This window comes from Nicotiana tabacum, chromosome 3 (genome assembly GCF_000715075.1).
Source record: "Nicotiana tabacum cultivar K326 chromosome 3, ASM71507v2, whole genome shotgun sequence".
Classification (NCBI taxonomy): Eukaryota; Viridiplantae; Streptophyta; class Magnoliopsida; order Solanales; family Solanaceae; genus Nicotiana; species Nicotiana tabacum.
In genome coordinates this window covers 112,735,687-112,760,091 of record NC_134082.1, presented here as the reverse complement: position 1 = coordinate 112,760,091, position 24,405 = coordinate 112,735,687, and the positions used below count along the sequence as shown (strand labels likewise).

Sequence of the window (24,405 nt, the reverse complement as noted above, 5' to 3'; positions counted from 1 at the left end):
TCCGTCTCATGTTCTGGATTTCAGCACGGTTTAGTTAGATGATGATTTGACTTATGATGTGGAGCCAATAGCTATTTTGGAGCGTCAGGTTCGAAAGTTGAGATCAAAGGATATAGCTTCAGTGAAAGTGCAGTGGAGAGGTCGGCCCGTGGAGGAGGCTACCTGGGAAACCGAGCAGGAGATGCGGAGCAGATATCCTCACCTGCTTGGGACTTCAAGTATGTTTCTTGACTCGTTCGAGGATGAACGTTTGTTTAAGAAGGGGAGGATGTGACGACCCGGCCAGTCGTCTCATGAGTTACCGCTCTATTTCCCCTATTTCTGCTTCTTATTGCTTTGTTTATCGGTTCTATGTGTGATCGGGTTGGTTGGCTCAGGTTCGGAAAGGTTTTGGTAAGGTTTGAGACACTTAGTCTCTTTTGAGGAAGCTTAAGTTGGAAAAGTCAACCGGATGTTGACTTATGTGTCAGAGGGCTCGGATGTGAGTTCCGATGGTTTGGATATCTTCGGGAGATGATTTGGGACTTAGGTGTGTGGTCAGAATGTGTTTTGGAGGTCCGGAGTAGATTTAGGCTTGAATTAGCGAAATTGGAATTTTGGCGTTTTCTGGTTGATAGGTGAGATTTTGATATAGGGGTCGGAATGGAATTTCGGGAGTTGTAGTAGTTTCGTTGTGTCATTTGGGATGTGTGTGCAAAGTTTTAGGTCATTCGGACGTGGTTTGCTAGACTTTTTGATCAAAAGCGTAATTCGGAAGATTTTGGAACCTTAGGCTTGAATTCGAGGTGTTTTGGGTGATTCGTTGTTGTTTGGGGTGTTTTGAAGATTGGTATAAGTTTGGATAGTGGTATAGGACTTGTTGGTGCTTTTGGTTGAGGTCCCGGGGGCCTCGGGGTGATTTCGGATGGTTGGCAGAAAGTTTGGAAGTTGGTTTTGGCAGCTGAAGATGTTCCATTGTTGTCATAACCGCACTTGAGGCTAGGGGACCACAGGTGCAGTCTCGCAGAAGCAAGTTTGGAGTCGTAGAAGCGGAAAGAGCCTAGGAAGGCAGGAACCGCAGAAGCGGTTGAAGAACCGCACCTGCGATGGCGCATGTGATGATTGTGCATCGCAGATGCGGAAATGAGGATTTAAGTGAGGACCGCAGGTGCGGTGTCTTGGACCGCAGGTGCGAAATGCCTAGGCCAGAAGGTATAAAAGGATTCTTTCGCGATTTGTTAGTTGTTCTTCATCATTTAAAGTTGGTTTTGGAGCTTTTTGGGAGATTTTGAAGAGGGAATCAAGGGATATCGTCTGGAGGTAAGATTTTTAGTCTAATAATCGATCCTATCACATTATTTCACTGATTTGGCCTAAGATTAATGGAAATTAAGGGTTAAAAATTGGGAAACTAGAGCTTGGTATTGGAGACCTTGACTTGAGGATTTAAGGGGCCATTTGTGGTCGGATTTTGGGACTTTTGATATGTATGAACTCGTGGATAGATAAGGAATCTATTGATATAAATTTTATTGAATTTCGAGGCGTGGGTCCGGGGATCGGGTTTTGGTTAATTTTGGGATTTATGTTGTAAATTGATTATTTTCGCATGGGTTTCGTTCCCTTAGCATATTTTGACGTCGTGATTCTAATTTTGGATAGATTCGACGCGAGTTGAGGCCGATTCGAGGGGCAAAGGCGTCGCAGGCTAGAGTTTGGACCGAATTGAGGTAAGTAACGATTTTAAATGTTGTCCTGAGGGTATGAAACCCCGAACTACACATCGTTGTGCTATATTGAGGTGACGCACACGCTAGATGACGAGCGTGGGGTCGTGCATAGTTGGGGATTGTGACTTAATCCATCCTGAATGACTGTTTTACCGCGTATTTGATTGAAAACTATTTGCTATCATCATGTTTTGGGATGAATGTCATATTTGGGCCTCGTGCCAACTATTTGGACCTTTAGGGGATTTTTACTGATATTTCCTCATTGTTTTGACTTTATACTTGTACACAGTCATGCTATATTCTACTGTTTTCATAACTCAGCCATGTTTACTCTGTTTTAACACATTAAATGATATATTAAATGATAATTTGGGTTGAACATCATGTTTTACTGTTGCCCGAGTGGCTTATGAGATTCTGACTGAATAAGGCCGAGGGTTTGTGTTGTGAGGATACATTGATTCATGATTGGGAGGCCGAGGGCCTGAGATTGTACGCCACGAGGTGGTTTGTTGATATGAGGCCGAGAGCCTATTGATTATGCCACGAGATGGCTTGATATTGCGCTTGGGCCGTAAGGGGCCCCTCCCGGAGTCTGCACACCCCCAGTGAGCGCGGGTACCCATTGTGATATGAGATACAGCCCGAGGGGCTGGTATTGTTCCATGTGTTGCCCGAGGGGCTGATTCTGTTGGTATTGTGCCCGAGGGGCGGTTCTTTATGTGTTTATCTTTTCTAGCTACTTGTCATTTACTTGTTTAACTTTCAAAAAGGTATTTTAAAGAAGCTTAAACTGAACTAAGGTGACTGTATATGTTTTCACTATTTCATTGCTTTACTAGCTTTATACTGCTTCGTTATAGCATGTTGATGTGCCTTTACGTGATTTATTATCGCTCAATATTCATTTATTATTATTACTCACTGAGTTGAAGTACTCACTTTACTCCCAACACCCTGTGTGCAGATTCAGGCGCTTCAGGTCCTGCTTGCGAGGGTTGAGAGCTTCCAGTAGACTTCGGAGATTCACTAGGTAGCTGCTCGGCGTTCGCAGCCCAGTGCTTCTCCCTCTATCTTATTTTCTCTTGTTTTAGTTCTGTAATAGACTATGTAGACTCTTCCTGTTTTAAATTGTTTAGTAGGAGCTCATGACTGGTGACACCCCAATGTCGGGCTATGTCTATTCCACAAACTATATTATTCACCTTATTTTGGGATTATTATTATTATGTTAAAGACTTAATTTGTATTATTTTAATGGCTTTAAATGAATTGGAAGTGTGTCGGTTGGCCTTGTCTTCACGAGAGGCTCCATCACGATCGGGTCTGGGTTTAGGGTCATGACACTGCTACTCATGAAAACGAGGTTGCCCACTTCTATTTGGGGTCACGCCATTTTGCATGCAACAATGCTAGTTCGTCTCAGACCAACAAATTATCATAAATATTCCCCGTTGCAATTAGTTTTGTGTCATGAACCTAATATATCCCATTTAAAATTTTTTGGATGGGCAGTAGATGTGCCTATAGTACAGCCATATTGAACCAAGATGGGTCCATGAAGAAGGTTATGTTGGGTTTGAATCGCCCTCCATTATTCGCTACCTCGAAATATTAAGGGAAAATGTGTTCACTGCTTCATTAGCAGATTGTCGATTCAATAATGCATTTCTCCTAAAATTAGGGGGAGAAAATGGTGAAACCAAACGAAAAATTTGTGGAAAATCTACATTGTCTCATCTTGATCCATGTGCCTCTATTTGTGAAAAAGAGGTGCAAAAAATTATTCATTTGCATAAAATAGCAAATCAAATGCTAGATACATTTACAGTTCTAAAAAGGATAACTTAATCACATAACCCTACAGAGAATATTCCAATCCGAATTGATGTCCCTTTTCGACAATCTTTTAGTGTCATAGCTAATGATTCAAAAGCACGTCTAAAGCGTGGAAGACCATTGGGTTCTAAGGATCGAAATCCTAGAAAAAGAAAAATAAATAATTAAGATGACACTACGAAAGAGTCACAAAGAAATCCATGGTTTAACCAATCCTAAGATTCATGAGGAAATCACTGAGCCAGAGACGCAAGAAAATAAGGAACTATCAATAAATTCAATCGATATTGAGACAAATTTGAATCGATTGAAAATAGTGGCGGATTATGTCTTTGCATATAATGTTGCATCTAGAATTATACAAGATAGTGAGGATCTTTGTAACGACTCAATCGGTCGTTTTGAGCTCTATGCATCGTTCAGCAGTTTGAGGCCTTGAGTAGCTTCACTTCAGGTATTATGACTTGTGCGTATGGTCAGAATTGAATTTCGGGAAGTTCAGAGTTGATTCGGATGGAAAATTCTAATTTTGGAAGCTTTAAGTTGGAAGAATTGACCAAGGTTTAACTTTTGAGTAAACGACCTCAGAATCGAGATTTGAAGGTTCCAATAGGTTCGTATGATGATTTTGGACTTGGGCGTGTGTTCGGGTTGAGTATCGGGCTGCCCGAGAGCATTTTAGCGCTTATTATAGAAGGTTGGCATTTTGAAAGTTTTAGGATTTCATAAATTTGGTTTGAAGTGGATTTTGGTTTTATCGATGTCTGTTTGGGATTACAAGTCTTGGAATAGGTTCGTATCGTGATTTGTGACTTGTGCGTAAATTTTGGCGTCATCCCGGAATGTTTTGATATGATTCATATGCATTCGTCGAAGTTTGAAAGTTGAAGTTTAAAAAAAGGATTTTGATCGTCGATTCATAGTTTTGATGTTGTTTGGCATGATTTAAGGCCTCGAGCAGGTTCGTTTCATGTTATAGAACAAGTCAGCGGGCCTTGGGTGTGATTCGGAGTGGTTTCAGAAAATTTTTCCCTGTTTCGCAATTGCTGGTGCTGGTGTCTGGTGTTGTTCTTCACGAACGTGAAGGGTCTCACGCGTTCGTGAAGAAGAATTTTGGGCTGAGGATTTTTGTTCTACGTGAATGCGACACAGTGGTCGCAAACGCGAAGAAGGAATTGAGTTGGGGGCGTGGAAGTGTTTAGCTTTCGTGAACCGGCTGTGTGACCGCGAACGCGAAAAGGAATTTTGGGAGGCAGTATTTTTAGCCTTCACGATCGCGAAGATATCCTGCAATCGCGAAGAAGGATAGGTCTGGGCAAATTGTTTTAAGTCGGGATTTTTGCTCATTTCACTCATTTCTCTTTTGGTTTGGGCATTTTTCGGAGAGCTTCAAGGGGAGATCTCCATCATCTATTGCAAGGCATATTGTGATAGCATCCTAGGAAGCTCAAATCTATTCAAGGATAAGGATGAAGCTTTGGAATCTCAAAGAGGGCCTTTAACAAGATCTCAAGCTAAAAAGTTGCAAAACAAGGTCATTGGACTTCGGAACAATCAAAGAAGTTGTTAGTTGGGAGGAAGAGCTTAAGGATAAAGGATATGAGTTATCTAGATGTTATAATTATTTTATGGCCCAAATTCATGTCCAATAAGAGGTGGATTAGATCTCTAGAAACATCCTCTAAAGAAGGTCCAAATCAGGCCACTGTTGGACCAATTTAGCACCTAAAATGTGTCCAAACTTGAAGCCCATGAAGTCCTACATAAAGCCAAGTTACTTGCAAATTTCCTTCAAGATTTTCAAGATTCTATCCAAGATTGGTATTTCCATATATTATGGGACTATATTTATTGCCTTTTTAGTTAGTTAAGGTTATGCTTTCCTTTTACTAATATCTTTGGAATTATTTTCCAAGAATGACTTGGTTTTTGCTTCCTAGTATTTTCCTTTTCCTAAGGTGTTGGCTTGTTGTCCAAAGTAGTTTAGGACTTTATTTACTTGTTTTCTAGGTAGAATTTCGTGACCCCTCTCTATATAAAGGGGTGCATTCTTTGTTTTTAGACATAGATTATTCAGACTATTATCAATAAAAATTGTGAGATTTTTCTTGCACTCTTGTGTATGGTTACTCTTGGATTTATTCTTCAACCTTCAAGACTCAACTTAAGGTGGTAAGATTAAACTCTTTCGAAATCTTAGATCACTTCTAGGTATTCAAGAAAGGTGATAAGTTTAGGCTTATTGTTGTTCTTGTTATTCTAAAGGGTCGGGTTTCACAATCTATCTCTTGTTTTTAACCTCTACCAAAGGCGATTAGTTCTTCGTTAGCTAATTGTTTTTGTTTGGATTAACCTTCAAGAATAGACTTCTTGAATTCAAGAAACTCTTTCTTGAATTTAATCTATCTTTAATTTTTGCCTTTTTCATTTCTTTATTTTCTTTTAGCTTCCGCACGTTTCTTGATTTTCTTTAGTAATTATTGAATCTCCTATCGTGTTGTTATCAAGTGGTATCAGAGTATAGACTAATCAAGATTTCAATCTTGATAGTCTTGGGAGGTTTTTGAGCAACAACAAAAAAATAACAAAAAAAAAATGAAATCAGCCCAAAAAAGTGTTATTGCTCATTATTATTTTTAGATTTCAAGTATTATTTGGTTTCTAAGTCAAGAAAGGAAATAAGAAGAGGGGATCTTTGTTCTTGAAGATTAAGGAAACTTCTTTCCTTATTTTTGTGGGTTTTGGGTTTCCTAAAACTCTTTCCTTTTTTTTCCACTAACCATTTCCTATTCTTCCTAGGTTTGGTCATTCACTTTTCTTTCTTTTTCCAACTTCATATTCTTATCACTAAGGGTTGTGACTAGTAAGGTTTATTAGTAAATCTAAAGATTAACGACCAAGAGTTACATTGAGTGAAAAAAGCCAAGAGAGGTGAGAATATTGGAAGGAAAAAGCCAAAGTTAAGAGAGACATAATTCTTTTAATCTTTGTTCAAGATGTTTCAAACAGGTAGTTATGAAGAAAGGAGGCGAGCTATGACTCAACAATTTGAAAAGTCAAACTTACAACATGCTGAAGGAAAGAAAGACAATGGTAAAGTTATTTTTCAAACAAGAGCTAAAGTGATGTCTGCGATTTGTGCCCTTAGAATTGACAAAGAGTTTGGCTATAACTCAATTAGCACTTATATGGTTGAGAAATTGAACTTGCCTTATGTTGAGCATACTGAACCCTACATGTTTGGAGGAGTAAAGGTAGATAAAAAAGTGTTATTACTATTCTCTATTGTAAGGTATGAGGATGCGATCTGGTGTGATGTGATTCCCATTAATAATTATCATATCTTGTTGGTAAAGCCATGGTACGAGTATAGAAGAGCTTCATATAACATGGAAAAAATAGATACTCTTTTGAGGTTAACGAGAGGAAACTTATTCTTAGACCTTTGACTCCCTCACAAATTTGTGAAGATGAAAAGACTGTTAAAGAAAATATGAAAAAATATGAGAGAGAAAAGAATGAGAGGAGTAAAGGAAAAAGGAGAGGTTGTGTTGAGTACAGAGAGTGGGATGTCAAGGAAGGAAAAGAGTGAGCTTGAGAGGAAAGAAAAGAGAGAAGGCCATGAGATAGAAAAAGGCTTTGAATTAAAGATAGAGAAAAAAGATGGTTTGAGTGAAGAAAAAGAAGAAAACCTTGGTGAGAGAGAAGAGGATAAGGACGAGGAAAAAGTTAGTTTTGTGATAAAAGCCAAAGAAAAAAAAATTCTTTACTTCCTAACCCATTAACTCTTTTTTATTTTAGTTCTTGTGATTTTATGCAGCCACATGTTGAAAGACCTTTTGAAAGGGGAGGTGAGGCACAAGAGATGTTGGCAAAGGATCCAATTGGATTCCAACATGAATTTGGCGAAATCAATTCTTGTTGGATGGTGGAAGATAAAAGCTTGGTTAAATTCTTTGTTATTGAATCTTTTGACTTCTTTGATTCTTATTTACAGGTTTATGACATAGAGTTCCCTAAAGCCATTGCTAAGCTGGAATCGTTGCATAAAAGAATATAAGGTGATGTTGTTCCATTAGTAAATAAGTCCAAGTATGGTATGCATAATTGGTTTACTGGCATTCTTGGCATTTCTGGAACACCTAAAGTATTTTTGGAGGTAATGAACTATACTCTTAATTCTTATGTTGGTGACTTTATAATTTTTGTGGATAATGATATTTTGATGCACATCAAGTCACTAACTGTAATATCTAAGTTCAAGTACAAGAGTAATTTACTTTGTTTTCAAATTGAGTATGACATAGATCATTATATATTCCAACTTGGTGGAAAGAGGCTTGAATTTTATGAGAAGAGGCTTGTGAATGAGTTAAATATTTCTTCTTCTCTTATTCAAGTGCCTATTGAGTTTTCATGTGATAAATTGCTAGAATGTAAGTTTTGTTGTTTGATGGAAAATCATTCCTCTAATCATGTTGATTGTGAGCCTGTAAAAGTGCTTGCTTCTAGTAAAGAGGATATGCATGATTATTGTGATATTAGTCATCAAATACTCTTTCATGAACCTATCTATGACTCTTTCTGTGACAGTTTGAGCAATTATGTAGAATTTATTGATGTTGCGAATATTATTGGGGAAAGTTATAATCATGAGCTTGAATATATTGAAATTTTTATTTTGGAATTTATGGGTTCTTCTAACCTTCTTGTGAATTTATGTGCTTCTTTGAATAGCTTACATGTAGAAGAATCCATGAAAATTGTAATTGATACTTGGCTATATTATAAAAGTGTCTTATTTGATAAATGTGGTAGAGATACTTGTTTTAAATGGATGTGTGGCCAATCTTTCATAATTTCATTGTCATGCACACCTTTTGACTACCTTAAGAGAGGTTTTTATGGGACAAATCTAAGTAGGCATAAATTTTATTGGGATGATGATATCCATATGCGTTATAAAGGAGTATTTACACCAATTAGGCTTAATTAGGTTAAGTGGACACATGGTCACTATCTTGTTTTATTCTTATCATTTTTCATATTAGTGAATGCTATTTTCTAGTGCTTGTCTTCGTTTTCTTGCAAGGCCCAAATGTTTTTTCAAGAAGAGGGGAATGATAGCATCCTAGGAAGCTCAAATCTATTCAAGGACAAGGATGAAGCTTTGGAATTTCAAAGAGGACCTTTAACAAGATCTCAAGTTAAAAAGTTGTAAAACAAGGTCATTGGACTTCAGGAACAATCAAAGAAGTTGTTAGTTGGGAGGAGGAGCTTAAGGATAAAGGATATGAGTTATCTAGATATTATAATTATTTTATGGTCCAAATTCATGTCCAATAAGAGGTGGATTAAATCTCAAGAAACATCCTCTAAAGAAGGTCCAAATCAGGCCACTATTGGACCAATTTAACACCTAAAATATGTCCAAACTTGCAGCCCATGAAGTCCTACATAAAACCATGTTTTTATAGCATAAAAATGACTTACTTGATGTCCAAGAATGGTACAATAGTCGTGCTAGATATTGAGTGAAAGTTGGTGCCAAGTTGCTTGCAAATTTTCTTCAAAATTTTCAAGATTCTATCCAAGATTGGTATTTCCATATATTATGGGACTATATTTATAGCTTTTTTAGTTAGTTAAGGTTATGTTTTCCTTTTACTAAGATCTTTAGAATTATTTTCCAAGAATGACTTGATTTTTACTTCCTAGTATTTTCCTTTTCCTAAGGTAGTTGGACTCGTTGTCCAAAGTAGTTTAGGACTTTATTTACTTATTTTTTAGGTAGAATTTCGTGACCGCTCTCTATATAAAGGAGTGCATTCTTTGTTTTTAGACATAGATTATTCGGACTATTATCAATAAAAATTGTGAGATTTTTCTTGCACTCTTGTGTGTGGCTACTCTTGAATTTATTCTTCAACCTTCAAGACTCAACTTAAGGTGGTAAGATTAAACTCTTTCGAATTCTTAGATCACTTCTAGGTATTCACGAAAGGTGATAAGTTTAGGCTTATTGTTGTTCTTGTTATTCTAAAGGGTCGGGTTTCACAATCTATCTCTTGTTTTTAACCTCTACAAAAGGCGATTAGTTTTTCGTTAGCTAATTGTTGTTGTTAGGATTAACATTCAAGAATAGACTTCTTGAATTCAAGAAACTCTTTCTTGAATTCAATCTATCTTTAATATCTGCCTTTTTCATTTCTTTATTTTCTTTTAGCTTCCGCACGTTTCTTGATTTTCTTTAGTAATTCTTGAATCCTCTATCGTGTTGTTATCATATTGTAAGTTAATTACACAGATTCTATAAGGATTTAACATGGAAATTTATGAAAAATGTGGAATTTTGAAGAAAACCTAGAATCTCGTATTTTTGGATTTTGACCACGAAATTGGGAATAAATTATATATTTGAGTTCGTATTTTTATGGGAAAAGCTTATCTTCAAATTTTTTTGAAATTAGGGCACGTGAGCCCGAGGGTTGACTTTATTGACCTTTCTGCAGAGTTGAGAATTGTTATGAATTGATTTATTATGAGTATTAGAGAATATTTTTATTGATTTGCTCATTGTTTGACTAGTTTTTGAGCGACGTGCATCGATTGGAGATGTTAGAGTGGCGTTGGAGCCGGTTATGGAACTTCGGAGCGAGGTAAGTCTCTTGTCTAACCTTGTGAGGGGAAAACTACCCCCTATGTGACGTAATTGTTATGTGTTACTAGTTGTGGGTGCAACGTACGCACGAGGTGACGAGAGTCCGTACGTAACTAAAGCATGTTTATGTCCGGTAGACTTAGGACTTTATCATATAATATTTTATTTAATTGAACTCATTCTGCTAGCTTAATTAATTGAATTATAATTGAACTTGATTCAGAAATATATATATATATATATATAGGCTGAGTCTTATCACCTTGAGTTGTTGGCAAGTTATTCGAGGAACGATAAAAGTTATATTTCACTTTGTGCTCACGTACTGTATTGTATGCATGTGTCTCGTAATTCGATAATTTTTTTCCTTTTCTTGTAGAGTGGGCCGAACGTCTCGGCAGTATAATAGATGCATCTATTGTTCGTGCCGCTAGACCCTCGGCAGTGTACACATTATTCTGGATCGACCCGAACGACCTCGGCATAATCGTGCGTTATATCGCTGGAAATCCGAATATTCATGAGATTATCCTTCCACTAATGCCCAACATCTTTTATGGTATTTCTTATTCGCTTTATATTGGAACTTGATACATCTGAGTTGTTGAGGTAGAATACAAGACTGAGAAATTCATACTTTAAAGGAATATTTGGAAGATTATGTAACTTACAGATTTACCCATTATTGTTGTGTGCTTCATATCTGCTTATAATTTATTATATTATTTTATTGGACCTCTAGTAAGTGTCGATGTCGACCCCTCGTCAATATTTCTCTGTGGTTAGGCTAGATACTTACTGGGTACGCGTTGATTTACATACTCATGCTACACTTCTGCACTAAATGTGCAGGATCTAACATGTTCATTTGGTGATCATCTTGGCGCGTAGGCACAGTTTTTGATGAGACTTTATGTGAGCTGCATTTCAGGCTACGCATCGCAGTCCACAAAGTCTTCATCGTACTATTCATTTTATCCTATCTCATCTACATTCTAGACAGATGCTATATTATTATTGTACTCCTTAGTAAGTGCTCATGAACTTGTGACACCGGGTTTTGCGATATTCTGTAAATTGTTTGTGGTGTTGCCTAGCTATTACACATTTTTATTATTTCTTCTATTTAAATTGTAAGTTTTCACAATTTTTAAAGCATTGATTTCCTTATCTAATAAGATTCACGATTTCGAAAATAATAAAATGAATAATTAAGTTGTTAGTTCACCGTTGGCTTGCCTAACTGCGACGTTTGGCGTCATCGCGGCCTATAGTGGGTTTTGGATCAAGACAATCTTGAACCTCAGTCTGTTGGAAATTGTCGACAAAGATGTAACTGGCCAAAATGTCAAGAAGTAATTCAGTCAAAGTTGAGTTCACTTGCGAAACGTGAAGTTTTTGGACCTGTAGTCCAAATACCTAATGGTGTTAAGTCTGTTGGTTATAAACGAGTCTTTGTACGTAAGAGGAATTAGAAAAACGAGGTGCAAAGATATAAGGCACGACTTGTTGTACAAGAATTTTCACAAAGGCCTGGTATCGATTATGAAGAGACATATTCATCTGTTATAGATGCAATAACATTTCGTTATCTCATTAATTTTATTGTCCATGAAAAGCTTGGCATATATATTAATGGATGTGATTACAGCCTACCTTTATGGCTCACTTGATGAGATATACATGAAAATTCCTTAAGGATTTAAAATTCCTGACGCACATCATTTAAAGTTCCGGGAAATATTTTCGATCAAATTGCAAAGATCTTTGTATCGTCTAAAGTAATCAGAACGAATGTGGTATAATCGCCTTACTGATTATTTATTAAAGGAAGGTTATATAAATGATGTCATTTGTCCATGTATTTTTATAAAGAAAATATCATCGGAGTTTGTTGACTTGCCATATATGTTGATGACATAAACCTCATTGGAACTTCTACAGAATTCCAAAAGGCAATTGATTATTTAAAGAAGGAATTTGAGATGAAAGATCTCGGAAAGACAAAATTATGTCTTAGTTTGTAAATTGAACATTTGGCAAATGCGATATTTGTTTATCGATCTGCCTACATAGAAAAGGTATTAAAACGACTTTACATGGATGGAGCACATCCATTATGTACTCTGATGGTTGTTCGATCACTTGATATGAATAAGGATCCGTTCCGACCTCAAATAAAGAATGAAGAGTTTCTTGGTCTTGAAGTACCATATCTTAGTACAATTTGGTGCATTAATGTATCTTGCTAATACTACAAGGCCTGACATAACTTTTTCAGTTAATGTCTTACCAAGATATAACTCTGCTCCTACAAGGAGACATTTGAATGGAATCAAACACATATTGCGGTATCTAAAATGGACTATCGATATGAGTTTATTTTATGGCAATGATTACAGTCCTGATCCTGTTGGTTATGCCGATGTTATGTATTTATCTAACTCACACAAGACCCGATCTCAAACATGCTATGTGTTTAAATGTGGAGGCACTGTCGTATCTTGGCGGTGGCTACTTCATCTAATTATGCTGAGATAATTGTTATTCATGAAGCAAGTCGAGAATGTGTATGGTTGAGATATATAATACATCTTATTCGAGAAAATATGGTTTAAAGTATAATAAAATACCCATAATTTTGTATGACGATAGTGCATCATGCATAGTCAAATTGAAGGAAGGATGCTAAAAGGAGATAGGACAAGGCACATTTCACCAAAATTATTTTTACACATGATCTTCAAAAGAATGATGATATCAATGTGCGACAGACTCGTTCAAGTGATAATATGGCTGATTTGTTCACCAAATCTCTACCAGCGTCAACCTTTAAGAAGCTAGAGTACAAGATTGGGATGCGAATGTTCAAAGATGTGAATTGATGCTCTCATCAAGGAGAAAAACACGCATTGTACTCTTTTTTCCTTAAAGGTTTTGTCCAAATTGGGGTTTCCTGGTGAGACAACTCTCAATGCATATTACAAGATAGGTGTACTCTTTTTTCTTCACTAGACTTTTCCATACTGGATTTTTCTTAGTAAGGTTTTAACGAGACACAATTATCTTTTAATCGACATTCAAGGGGGAGTGTTATAAATTCACTTGCATAGAAGGTGGATGTCCAACTTGCGATTTGGAAAATCTTTTCATATCTAGATTTGTCTTGATATGTCTAGATTCGTGTTGGTTTTTAGACTCATAACTAGATTTAGGAAGTTCTGTAAAATGTAATAGTATTTATAAATAGGTTCGTTCATGAACCTAAAAAAGACACTTTGAAAACGAAGAAAAAAATATTTTTTTCTAATATTATCATTCTCTTCTATTATTAATTCTAGTTAATTACATGATTCTTGATATATTGCTTTTATTTTATAACAATAGAGAATATTTTACTTTTATATACAATCTAATTTTCCGGCTAAGGGTGTTCGATTGACCACCCTTACTTGATTGTTGCTCCGCCACCAGGATGATTAATAGATTCCACACTAGGGATTTCGCGACAAGAGTTTGTGCTCTTTGTCATCTTGCTTCAGAATAGAATGAGTACCTTTTTCAACATTGGTGACAGTATTCATCTGAATAAGAAAGATATTAGAAAAGGAATTATGGTGTAAGTCAATATTTTTAGGCATACAAATAATACACAAATTGCAGCAACAATGATTCAGTTAGAAATTACTTGGTTGAAAAATAAAAATTTGCTATTTGTACAACTGATGTCTATTTAAGATAAAATACATACCAATTTCTAAGGTTTTCATTGAAAAACTAATTAAATTTTGTGTCTCAAATCTCAATAAGCAAATATGCATTCCTACAGACGCATCCAGCCTCTTTCTCAAAGAAGCTTCTTTCATTTTATTGATTCCATTTCTTACCACCTTGGATTAATCAGACGCGAATAAAGATAGAGTCCTGTTCTACATGTCAATATCGACAACAATAAAATTTATGAGATCACGCATTCAACCAACTATAGTAGCCAAACAATTTTCGAGAAATTTTGAGGAGAGTCAAACAAGTTTTTTCATATATCTTTTAGATTTTTTGAATTTTATATTATTATAATTATAATACTTTTTACATAGTTTTTAAATAGATAAATTTCTTTATAAAAAATTTGAAGTGTTTATATAAATTTATAATTACATTAAGAGCCTGTTTGGCCAAACTTCTGGGAGACCAAAAGTACTTTTTTCCTCCAAAAAGTACTTTTTAAAAAATTTAAGCTATTTGGCCAATACAGAGAAGTACTTTTGGCCAGCAGCAGAAGCAATTTTTCTGCTTTTGGGAAGAAACAGAAAATTCTAGCTTCTTCCAAGAAGCAGAAGCAGAAGTAAAAAATTAATTTATTCAAGACAAAACTATCTTCACCATAAATTTATATTTTCCAAATTATCCCTTACTAATTTAAGTTTTTTCTTTTTATTTTTGTTTCTAATTTTATCGTTCTTTTAAAATTAAAGATATCATATATACGAATCATATTGTAACTTTCTAAATTCTTTATTGACTTTTTTTGTTTTTGATTTTTTTTTTGTGTAATATCCTGTAACTTTCAAAATTATTTTCTTCCTTTTTCACACTAAAGCATATTATCTACATCCTTTTTTGGATTATCAATTCTCTTCCTACAAATAATCATTTATAATTTGTGAAAATTACCTACAAATAGGTAATAAATTAGTTCCCGAATCTTTAAAATAGTTATAAAATCTAATTTGTAAAAATTACCCACAAATAGGTAATAAATTCACAATTGTATCTCATAATCTATTTATATATTATTAAAAGAAGAAGAAAAATCATCACACATTAAGCCAAGTGACAACATGACAATAGGCCACTTGACAATGTAGGACAAAATTAGTAAGGTTAGGTAATACTAATTAGTTTTTTTTAATTTAAATTTAAAAAATTAATTATACATTATGTGTTGTTAATGATTAGTTACTCTTTTTGAATTGGATTTAAATATACTTAACTATTTTTTTACAAAAAAATTATTTTTATATATTTAAAATTATTTCTATTTTACCCAATGCCATCTTTTAAGTTTGACACTCAGAATCATCTAACTACAATTATCATGGCTACATAATTTCATCCGACGATATTCTTCTACCGATAAGAAATTCAATTATTATGCTAATAAAGACATCACTGTAGAGATTGAGGAAGGAGTTGGCCCTTCTGATATTCCTTTAGATGCAAGGCAAGTCTTCTACTAATATGGAGACAGTGTGTGATAGATGTAGAGATGAAATTATTGAGAAATATTATAATGTGTGAGTGACTTTACTTATTATTTCATGGTAAATTATCAATATATAGTAATTTATGAAATAGACTTCTAATTCATACTAAATGATGTATTTTGATTATTCAAATCATCATGTAACAATAAGTAATTATACTAGATAATAATATATGATTTGATATAATTATATCTGTAAAATTGATTTAAATCTTTAATATGTTTGTTTACTTTATGTTTTATATTTTAATTAAATAAAATAAAAAATATTAAAAGTCTCTTACGATAAATATTTGAGTTTATTTTTCTATTTAAAACAATTATAAGACCTTGGTCTCATTTTTTTTGGTAATTTGACACTCAAAAGTACTTTTAGAAGATTTGCCAAACACAATTTGTTTACCAAATATTGCAAAAAGTACTTCTAAAATGAATTGGCCAAACACAAACTATAAAAAATATTTTTTAAAATAATCAGATTTTAGCGACTTTGCCAAACGGGCTCTAAAAAATTTATTCTTAAAATCCGAGGTCCACCAAATAAATTAGGACAAATGAAGCACTATTATTTTTAAATTATCCCAAATCCCAAAATTAAAAAAAGAAAATAACAAAAGCCGAGGCAGTCGGCACATAAAAAACCGTATTCTGCCCCAAGTTGGAGTGCTTTCTTTCTCGGTTAAATATTAGCAGCAGAATTATACATACATATATGGCGCTTGCTGACAGAAATTTTCCCGGTTAACATTCTCTTCCTTTTAACTAGTTGAATTGTGATAATGAAAGCTCGTTCCTTTTGTGTTTTATTGCAAATTTTTTGTTCCCTTTTCCTTTTGTTAGGACGAATAATTTTGCCGTTGCTTACATTGGGTGGAATTGCTCTTTGGATGAATTATTACGGGTTTTTGGGTAAAAAACCGAGAAGTAAAGTTCTATTCTGGTCAAGACCAGGTCGATTAATCAAAAAGTATTTGGTACCTGATCACGTAGAAAAAGAGAAAGCTTTAGCAGAGATATGTGCAAAATCTGTTTTTATTTTTTATTTTTGATGTTGTCTTATGAAAACAAATTGGCAAAACTATAAAATAAAGTCATGGTAATCTCCAGGGGAAAAAAAATCTTTGAATCTAGTTACTCATGGAGTTTTTCTTAGACGCCAGCCCGGTGCACGAAACATTCCGCGTTCACGCAGGGGGTACGAGAAGTGCCGCACCTCAAGGAGTGTGATGTAGGCAGCCTACCCTTTTGCAAGCTTCGACCTAGGAAACAACTTTAATGTTGCTCCACGGCTCCCTTTCTTTTTTAAAAGTGATTAAGATAAATTGACAATGTCGTTTTTTTTGGAGTACTGAATTAGATTATCCTCTTCATGTTTGAAGCTAATTCAGAAAACAAAAACAAATATTAAACCCAAATTTGGCAAAAAATTAAAGAGTAGAGGTTCTAATTGAGGAGCCAAAAGCATGTTAATATGCACGAGTCCACATTTTGCTACATAACTTGGGTCCGATAATCAAATATACTAGTAGTTATTTTTATCCTCATAAGCGTGGGAAGGGCATCTTTTTAGTAGTTTTTTTTTTTGTTGGGATAATGTAACTTTTTATAAATTTTCTCTTCAAAAATCCGTGTTTCCACCTGTAATGCAATTAGGTTCATGATGCAAAGGAGGATTACTTCAGCCAGCTACCAGATGATGTTTTGTCTTCCATTCTTGCACATTTGATAGTAATAGATGCTGCTAGGACGAGCATTTTATCTAGAAGGTGAAAATATCTCTTTGCCTCTATACCTACATTACAATTCAGATGCCTTGACATGTTTGGGATTAACCCTCACAACCATACATGTTGCCCTTACTATCAGTAAAATTTCATGAATGGTGTAAATCAGTTATTACAACTTTATTCGGGTCGTAAAGTGACTCATGTTAAGATGACTTTTTGCTTTGGGAGACAGTTTTCTAGTGAATTTGACCAATGGACGCATTCTATTTCAAGATTAGGTGTTGAAAGACTATATCTTTCTTTTGATTGTGGCATTATTCCAATTCTCTATGTTCACATAAACTGGAGTCGCCAATAAGGGAGAGGTAGATGCCTAGCATGCTATATTGACTATTCTATGAAGTGACCAGATGTTTCTGAATTCTGCTGCTTGTGAAGATCTAAGTCTAAGCTTCCCTGATGCAGTTGGAAGACTGTAAAAGGCAACAGGCACAGCTAATTGATTGTTGTATCATGTCTTATTAATATTTCTAGTTTTATGGCCATATTAACTCCAATCTTTTCCTCTGTCGCATCTACTAAAATGACCATTGCTTTCTCTTATTTCTCATTAAATTCCAACTGATAGATGATGGAGTTTTACTTTGGTTTTAGATCAATTAAATTAACCAGTACGTGGGTACGTACTTGTGCAGTTTTCTTCAGCAACGCCTGCTCTTGTTTTCTTTCTTATAAGTGGCAGAGGTAAGTTCTGCTTAGCAAGAAGAGACTTTGTTGGTTCACATTTTTATATAATATCCCTTATCCACAGAAAAGAAGCAGTAATCCACGAGGGTAGATTCGAATCAACAGTCTCCTTATGTAATACTAGTACATATATAGTCGTGCACAAAGCAAAAGGGAGAAAAGAAAAACCAAAGGATGCAGGGGGTGGAGCATAAGAAAAGAAAAAGAAGACGTCTTTCTCAAACACAGATCCCAACGGAATGCAGGAAGGATGCCCGACATTACTTGCTGTATCCTATTCTTTTCGTTTTTTAGTTTAAAGGGACTCCCTTTGTTCTCCTTGGTAATCTTTGCAGTGTGATACACACACACACACACACACACTCTCACACACACAGAGCCCATTCAGTTGTTTTTTACTTTGTTTTTAGATTTATGTCTAGAAAACAAAAATAGAAAATAAGTTCAAATGGAGGGAGCAAAAGAAAGGGTGGAGTATGATTAGTTTATTTGTCTCCCAATGATTGACTTGCCGCCTTGCTCCAAGAGAAACATGCTCTGAATCTCTTTATAAGTGTCAGGATTTTTTCAATCCAATAGCAACGAAAATGAAGTCTTCTGAGTAATGATGACAATAGCGGCAACACTAACAGCAACATCCACTGGCTTGGTTATTCATTCTCCCCTCACATAAACAGCTTAGAGGGTCCTCCTCCTCATCACCATCACACTCAACCTGGCTCAAGCAATGTTCCAAGTTCAGTCTGCATTAGATTTTGTCCAACTCATCTCAACTATCCAGGCATATACTATAATACTGAAAGTGACGATGCAGCCTTTTTCTCTTCATTTTCTGTGATGCCTCTCAATGATGGTTCATTATGCATTGTGAAAGCATTCAACAGGTCAGAACAACCAAAAGGTTATTTTCATCTCAAAACTTGTCCTGTCTTTAAATGGGGTCTTTTTTCTGTTTTATGCTTTGGGATTCTTGCTTATTTTATGAATATCCTTGTGACTTTAGTTTGAAGGCATGGTAAGTTTCAACACCTAAACTGGAGGATTTCTTTGGTGATGCAGCAATGGGGATCCATCACTATGAAGGTTGTAGCGGATGAGGTATGGTTCACAGCTTAGACAACAAGATTTACTATAATCAACACCAAGAAAGGGTTTGGAGGTTTAATGATGGCAGCAACAGACTATGGAAGCAGCTTGTTAGAAGTCAAATGTGGAAGGAAGGATTATTGGCTCCTTGTGCAATTCAGTCTTCTTCTATGGGAGGAGTTTGGAGTACCATTAGCAATCTAAAGGGTGAATATAGTCAGCTTGTTAAGCTGATATTTGGGAATGGCAATAATATTTTATTCTGGTATGATGTATGGATGGGAAATTAGAGCTTCAGATCAAGATTTCCCGTTTTATATAGTTGCTCCACAAACAAAAAAGGAAATTTAGCAGATTTGTACTCAAATAATAGCTGGTAACTGATGTTTTGGAGAGGCCTCAAATGACTTGGAAATAGATGAACATGCTCAATTGCTGCAGTTGCTGGACAGTGTTAGTTTGTAGGATAATAAGAGATTCATTTATCTGGGCAGCAAGTGGTGATGGAAAATTCACTGTCAACAGATATACACTGTATTGGAAAAGCAACAGAGGATGCATGATTCAAATTGGCCATGGAAACTGGAAAGCAATTTGGAAATCTAAAGCACCTGTAAAGTAGCTTGTTTTGGGTGGGTGGCGGCAAAGAAACCTTGTATATGGACAATATGGTTGGCAACATATTTCCAGGATTAAAAATGATGTTTGATAAATCTGTATTTCTGGTGCAAAAGAAGTGTTATGGAAATTTGGAACAGTTATATGAATCTTCTAGTGGAGTTAAGTGATGTAGGAGATCAGTTTTGTGTTAGTTGCTGGCCTATTATATTTATACCATCTTGGTACCTTTTTTATTTAAAAAATTTTACCTTACCAAAAAAAAATATTAACCAACACCAAGAAAATGAGACCACCAACAGCCAAGATTTCTCGAACCTTGTTCAAGAAACCTCTAGGCAGTAACAACAAAAACAACACTACCCTGATTTCTCAGCATATCAATCTACTGATCAGGGGAAAACAGAGTGCAATCCTCAGGTCCCAACAATGCCAGTTGATGAAATGTCTGGAATTAATAACTGGGTGTCAAGAAACTATCAAAATCTAAAAGGGCATGTATTAGAGCAGAATATGATAGGCTGCATGACTGATAATAGTGGAGAATCTGGGTCTAGTGGTGCAATAACATACGGAGATTTTATATCACTTAGCTTATCAATGAGCCCTAGCTCTCAATCAAGTTGTGTCAGTGGAATGCAGCAAATATCTCCAACTGTCGCGGATAGTATTGCCATGGAAACAAAGAAAAGAGGGCTTGAGAAGGTGGATTATCAAAAGCAAATTGTTCATAGGAAATCCATTGATACTTTTGGCCAAAGAACCTCATAGTATCGAGGCGTCACTAGGTTAGATCTTCCCCTTTATCCTATTTTGTTTTCTTTAATTCCGATGACCTTTATTCTGTAATACTTAAGTGGTTATATGTTTTTTCATAATAAAAGGTAGACACCATGATCTTGTTAGTTATATTTCTTTTGAATTAGGCATAGATGGACTGGTAGATACGAAGCTCATCTATGGGACAACAGTTGTAAGAAAGAATGGCAGAGCAGGAAAGGAAGGCAATGTTAGTGTCAAACATTTTTTTTAATGGATTTGCTTTTTACAACTTCTGGTGAGTTGTTTCTCTGAACTGGTACAAACTTGCTTCTCTTTTCTCCTCCTTCATGATTATTGTTGGGGATGCATGTCGGTTTTTTCAGTCTATCTAGGTAAATCTTAATTTAAATTTCTGTATACGTTGTATATTCTGTGAAATGATTGAGCCGTGACTGTATATGTCTATCTTGTTGTTAACCAGATGATCATAAATATCATAAATCTAGGTGGGTATGACGTGGAAGAAAAAGCTGCAAGATCATATGATTTGGCAGCACTGAAGTACTAGGGACTCTCAACACACATAAATTTCCCGGTATGCAGTAGTATATAAAGATTATTTATCAACTGTATTTTGTTTGTTTATGCTGTCATATAATTTTTTTAAAACCTCTAACGCAGTAGGAAAATGAAAAACATGACACGACAAGAATATGTAGCTCAATTAAGAAGGTAGGCTTGTTGCTGCTTCAATTCCCGCACTTAATTAGTACTCGTATTCATTTGATTTGTCCAAATTTTTGCAGGAAGAGTAGTAATTTTTCAAGAGGAGCTTCAATGTATCGAGGGGTGACAAGGAAAATACTCACTACAATTCAGTAGGCAACTTTAGCATTGGAAATGAAGTTCTGTTGTTACTAAAATTGAAAATCGCCCTTGTTGATCTTCGCTTTAGCAGACACCATCAGTACGAAAGATGGAAAGCTCGGATCGGCCGAGTGGCTGGGAACAAGTACCTTTATTTGGGGAGATTTACTGAGTGAATTTGACTACTAGCTCTGTGATTCCTTTTCTCATACGAGATAATGTAATTTTATTGTGTAAAGTGTGCGCTTAGATTCAACTTAAAACTCTTAATAAGGATTGTTCAGTATTATAAAGGCATAATTTTTTTTTAAATCTTTTCTGTTAGTAAAAAATGGCAAGTCTTAAAGTTTGTAGTAAGGCTGATCACGAGCCAACAAGAGCATGTAGAGAACTTTATGTCAGCAAGGCTGGCTTTTACTCATGAGGCTGTCTTTTATAATGGGAATCATTCACTTTGTACTGCCTAATCTAAGTCTAAATATGGTTCTCTCTCTTTCTGCTGTTTTTCCTCCCTTATCTTTGTCTTGTTATACACTTTCCCCTGTATGAGAACTGCCCCTGCATATACTTGGCTGACTTTTCAGTGGAGCTGCGTTTCAATCTCATTGGATCAAGGATTTAACTTATACACGACACAAATTTCTTTTTATACGATCATGTGCTTTATACTATTGTGACTTGTTACCTACCTTATTTTCAAGTTACTAATTTGACTTTTTAAGAACGGTTGTTTCTAGTGTCATTTAGGTGATGTGGTAGTCCCTTTTACACTATAAAAGTTAAACTCTTGGATCAATTCTGTAGGTACCTAAGAAGAAGCTGCAGAGGCCTATGACATTGCTGCAATTAAATTTTGAGGCATACTTTGACATTGATACGTACGATGTGGAGCATATAATGGCTTGTAACAGTGTAGTAGTCAAAAGACACAGAAACAAGAAAAGTAATCTTTCATTCAAAAAGGTAGGAAGGAGGAGAGTAGATTGCCCATAGCACTATAACAACGGATAGCAGTTTGCAATTCATATACCAAATGTACACCAATTATTTCAAACCTTCAATTGTCGAGAGAATCTATTGAATCTACTCTTAGAACTTCACTTCAAACGCAATTTAGCCAATTTAGCTAATGAATGAAGTAATGGACTTAGAGCACCATCCAATTATATAGTGGAACCATACTTAACCCACGTATGAAATGCTAAGCTAGTTATGAAGATGTCTGTCGTTAGGAAAAATATTCCTATGCCAGCATGATTGACTTGGGCGACGGGTGCTTTAACCTCCTTCGTCTTTCTTGGAAGGACATAAAGGTTGTCATGTTGTAGCGCAAAGATCTTCAATTGGAGCAGTAACTCATCGTCTAAAGTCACATCCTGTTGGATAAAGACTGCATCTGAGGCCTCATCTTGTTCGGGCACCATATTGTAGAAATCCTCCCTGCTCTTGACAACTAGAACTGGAAATAACTTCGGGATGGACTTCGCAGCTTCTTTGAAGATGCCAGACGGACGTTACTGCTGTGCTAATCTCATGTGTGATTGATGGTCTCTCTTGTATAGCATGTGTGAGGCTGGATCCACTCAAAGGGAGATCACTAGATGAACAGGTTGTCCGCATATTTTAGTTATCAGCATCCATTGGCTCGTGTTGTTTCACACACCCAAGACAAATATCTTTTAAAATATTTCTGCAATGCATCGAACACACCGACAAATGAAAAGAATTGTTATAGCAGAGAATTAACTCAGAGAATTGAAAGGGACTGCTACCATAACAGGCTTAGCAGAAAAAGGTTACCTCGAGTTGGAACAGACTTAAATTTCTTCGAAAAGAGGCCTCTAACGTTAGCAAATTTGTATGAAGCAGATGACAGCAAGTTCCCAAAGGCTCTCAATAAAACTCATGGCCTAAAGCCAAATTTTAATAAGGGACCTAGTTTTTTTCTTTTTTGTCTATAGTATAGTTATCTTGTAAAATATAGTATTAATATTACATTTCTTTCTTTATTTCTTTCTTTTTGTCTATAGTGTAGTTATCTTATAAAATATAATATTAATATTCACATTGACAAGAAAATTCAAGTTAATAAGACGTTATCCATGTATTTACAATCCGTTACCTAGGATTTTATTGTAAAAGATGTTATTTATCAATATGAAAATTTGAGTATCTTGATTCAAAGTTCTAAAATATTTCTATTGTTAAAAAATAGATAGACTTTCTTTCCATTTTTATAAGGATTTTGTATTCTTTTTCTTTTTCTATAAACTTCAATATTGTCTAAACGAAAATAAGATAGTAAATGCACAACTAAAAATATTTTTGGGACCCCAAAATTTAGGGGGCCTAAAACAAAGGCTACTAGCCTCCACCTTGAGCCGCCCCTGCAAGTTCCTCGTCTGTTTTTAGGACCAAAGAAGAACTATGTAAATGACACATGACATAAAGTAAGAATTCAAAACCATTTAGGACTAGCAATTCAAACTAGTAAAACTACCTGAAAGACAAACACAATGCAGATATCACATTTTTAAATATGATAAACTTGCAAGATAAATAATGGCAGAACTTGCTAACTTTGAAATTACAGCCTAAACCTCTCTATGAATTTATCAAAGCTAGTTCTTGTGTTGTAACAGGATCCTGTTAGGTGTTAGCTATAATAGCAAGTGATTTCGGAGTAGAGAAATTAGAAACCAACAATGTGTAAATTCGGAAAATGGTCAACGTACCATAAATAACATATTAGGATACATCATTCAAAAATAATGCAAAGCTATTATACTAAATAAAGTACAGATATATGTACTACTAATCAATATCAGAGTGACTGACCTGAAATCGTCACCATTACGCAGATTTTAGTCCATGCAAAAAAATTTATGAAGTACCAACGCAAGGAGAAAACTGTTATACCTCACAGTCATCTCCCGGGAAGGAATCAGCTCCCAAGCTCACACTACTGTCTTGATTATCATCATTCTCATCCTCACAGGGATCAAGCATGCTCTTAAGCTAAGAAAAAACCACAGAATGTGAATTGGTTGAACATCTAACTGAAAACTACTATATCCTTCCTGCAATAACTGCCCCATACCTTGAGAGCTAATACAAAAT

The 24,405-nt window shown here is 35.4% G+C and overlaps 1 pseudogene; it reads left to right on the top strand.

Annotated features, from left to right (window-relative positions):
• Positions 1-16,107: 16,107 nt before the first annotated feature.
• Positions 16,108-21,014, top strand: LOC107785872 (uncharacterized; annotated as a pseudogene).
• The last annotated feature ends 3,391 nt before the right edge of the window (positions 21,015-24,405 follow it).